Here is a 4140-nt window from a genome sequence, read left to right on the forward strand (position 1 = left end):
TTACCTTTGAATCTCTTGTTTTGATCTTGTTGTCTTGGAGCTCTAGAGTCACAATTATCGCTCCTCTAATGGCTTACAAACACCAACTAGCAAGCAGGATGATTTAAGAGAGAGGGAGGAGAGGGAAGATTCAGCCAGGGTATTCTTTTTTTAGAAGAGATGTCGAATTCCCATACCCAAGGGGTCTATTTATACTTGTAAGGCTCCTAGGGTTTCACCCTTAAACCCTAATTGGATAACTTAAACTCTAAGCAATCCTGATCCTTACCTTAGATAGCCTTGGATGGATTTGAGGCTTATCCTAGCCCTATAAATCGTCCAAACTCTATCCCATAAGGATTTACAGCCCAAAGTGTAACTATCAAACAATTGACAGTTTATACCTTCTTATTTAATTAATCTCTTTAAGTCACCAAATTAATACTAATTAATCTATGACTTATATTAATCAAATAACAATATTATTATTCTTTATATTATTCTCATAATATATTAATAATATTTATTCTCTCATAATAAATCATCCTGTCAAGTTGCTATGGTGAAGGCAACCCAAAAGGACCATGCACAATCAGGTCAAATACTTGCCTAATATAGTTGCAGCCTTAGACACTATTCCAACAGTCTTCCACTTGGATAAGTCTAGTAACTATATCCACAAGTACAATTCGATTTGCAATCGTAGCTCTCAAAGGCGCTGTCAAACTCTGATCTAATCAATCTTGTCCTTTAGATAAGGGATCGTACAGTCCTCTGTTAGATATCATGCTAACAATTCTATGGAATAATTAGTCAAGCATTCTGGTTTCTCGATCTCCAATTTATTCGACATAAAACTTAATCGAACACATCAATTCAGTTCTGACCGGGCCCGACACATAAGTCAAATCAAATCATCGAGCGGCTGAGATATCGCTTTTACCTTAGGATAAAAGTTATAGATAAACTTTGACTTATATGCATTTACTTATTCGTTAATCAACTATACACAACAATTCGTTTTATAACATCGAGTTACTGATGCGTTTTCGCATTATCAATATACAATCAATTAACAAATAACAAACCATATGTCTAGGTTTTAAGACTATATGATATTATCGTCTTGCGATCACTCTTTTATATCATATTCCATAAGGTGATTCCAGCAAGCACGGGTTTGTTCCAATGCTCAAAACCAGTTCATAAGCACTCATGAACGTTGCAGCAACCCTTTGCTATGTCTAATACCATTTAGACAATCTACACACCAATTCATGAAAATATTCATTCATATCTACTTCCAACATATGAACGATTGTGGACAATTTGAATAATTAGATTATTCTTAATAAACTCAATTATTCTGGAAGTCAAAACATGCAAAATGAAACAATAGTTAAACAATTAACATAAGACAGTAACATTACTCATAAATAAAACTCCTTTATTTAATCATCAAATGTTAATTACATTTATCTATTACACGTTTCTAATACTATCTAATCTATGTTAATTTCATCCTTTAGCCCAATACTCCTAGCATGCTGCAAGTGCTTAACCCTACTCAGTCCCTTCGTAAGCGGATCTGTTGGGTTATCTTCTGATGATATCCTCTTCACTACGAGTTGTCCTTCTTCTACACGATGTCTAATAAAGTGATATTTTCTGTCGATGTGTCGAGATCTACCATGATCTCTCGGTTCCTTGGTCAAGGCAACCGCTCCTTCATTATCACAGAAAATATCCATGGGCTCCTTTATGGCGGGTACAACTCCAAGATCACTGATGAAGTTCTTCAACCATATTGCCTCCTTCGATGCTTCACTCGCTGCAATGTACTCTGATTCGCACGTTGAATCAGCTACGGTTTCCTGCTTGGAACTTTTCCAAGTCATTGCCCCTCCATTTAAGGTAAAGACCAGCCCGACTACAAACGGTAGTTGTCCCTATCGGTCTGAAAGCTGGCGTCACTATACCCTCGCACCTTCAACTCATCACTCCCTTCGAGGACTAAGAACCATTCCTTCGTCCTCCGAAGGTACTTAAGGATATTCTTCACCGGAATCTAATGGGCTCTGCCAGGGTTCCCTTGATATCTACTAACCATGCTGAAGGCAAAGGCTACATCAGGGCGAGTACAAGTCATAGCGTACATGATTGAGCCAACTGCGAAAGCATATGGAACTCGGCTCATTTCAGCTATCTCAACTTCGGTACTCGGACTTTGAGTCTTACTCAACTTGGCATTACTTTGTATCGGTAATTCTCCCTTCTTCGAGTTTTCCATACCAAAACGTTTTAGTACCTTCTCTAAGTAAGTGTTCTGACTAAGTCCTATTAGTCTCTTACTTCTCTCTCTTACTATCCTTATTCCCAAAATATAGGAAGCCTCTCTGAGGTCCTTCATAGCGAAGCACTTCCCAAGCAAGAACTTAACCTCCTGCAGAGTCGGGATGTCGTTTTCTATGAGTAGTATGTCATCGACATACAAAACGAGAAAGCTAACTATGCTCCCATTAGCTTTGACATATACACACGATTCATCTTCGCTTCGTACAAATCCAAACTCTTTGACTTTCTCATCGAAACAAAGATTCCATCTGCGAGATGCTTGCTTAAGTCCATAAATGGACTGCTCAAGCTTACACACTCTATTCAGATGCTTCAGATCCACAAACCCCTCTGGTTGAGCCATGTAAACATCCTCAGCCAACTTTCCGTTAAGGAATGCGGTCTTGACATCCATTTGCCAAATCTCATAATCATGAAATGCGGCAATAGCTAGCATCACTCTAATAGATTTTATCTTCGCAACTGGTGAGAAGGTCTCATCATAGTCAACTCCGGGAGTTTGAGTAACGCCCTTCGCAACCAATCGCGCTTTATATGTGTGTACGTTTCCATCCACGTCAGTCTTCTTCTTGAAGATCCATTTGCACCCAACGGTCTTATGTCCGGGCACATTATTAACCAAATTCCAAACTTGGTTATCATACATGGATTGGATCTCACTATCCATTGCCTCCTTCCATTTTGCAGACTCCGGGCCTGCCATGGCTTCCTTATAGCTATTAGGTTCGTCAAGGTTTATTAGTGTACCATCACTAATATATGTGTCCCCTTCGGTAGTAATATGAAATCCATAAAACTGGGGTTGAACTCTAACTCTTTCGGAACGTCTAAGAGGTAAGGATTCATCAATCGGTTCAACCGGAGTTTCCTCCTCGGGTTGAGTGCCAGTGGTATAGGTTCCTTCATCCATCGACTCTTGAATCTCTTGAAGCTCAATTTGCCTCCCACTGTCTCCTTGGCCTATGAGTTCTCGCTCTCGGAAAACTCTTCTCCTCGCAACAAAGACAACATTGTCCTGCGGTCTATAAAAGAGATATCCAAAGGATTTATGCGGGTAGCCGATGAAAATACATCGCTCACTACGAGGTTCGAGCTTGTCGTGAGTATCTCGTCTTACGAAAGCCTCGCAACCCCAAACCTTGATATGTGCTAACGAGGGAGCTTTCCCTGTCCACATCTCGTGAGGTGTTTTGGCAACCTTCTTAGTAGGGACTCGGTTAAGGATATGGGCGGCAGTCTCTAAGGCATACCCCCAAAAAGAGATTGATAGTGAAGCACGACTCATCATAGAGCGAACCATATCCAATAGGGTTCGATTACGTCTTTCTGCCACACCATTCAACTGCGGTGTCCTAGGAGGCGTCAATTGTGAAACTATTCCACACTGCTTGAGATAATCGTGGAATTCAAGACTTAGGTACTCTCCTCCTCGATCGGATCGAAGCATCTTGATTTTCCTGCCCAATTGATTCTCCACTTCATTCTTGAACTCTTTGAACCTTTCAAAAGTTTCTGACTTTTGCTTGATTAAATAGATATACCCATATCTACTATAGTCATCGGTTAAAGTCACATAGAAGCAGTTCCCATCCTTCGTGGTTGATCTAAACGGTCCACATACATCGGTATGTATTAGGTCCAATAGACCCTCACCCCTTTCACACGTACTTGTGAAGGGTGACTTAGTCATCTTTCCAAGTAAACAAGATTCGCATGTGTCATCTTCCCTAAGGTCGAATGACTCCAAAACTCCATCCTTTTGGAGTTGGGCTATGTGCTTCTTGCTGACATGTCCAAGACGACAAT

Source organism: Lactuca serriola, chromosome 8 (assembly GCF_051521515.1).
Source record: "Lactuca serriola cultivar US96UC23 chromosome 8, Lser_US96UC23_V15, whole genome shotgun sequence".
Classification (NCBI taxonomy): Eukaryota; Viridiplantae; Streptophyta; class Magnoliopsida; order Asterales; family Asteraceae; genus Lactuca; species Lactuca serriola.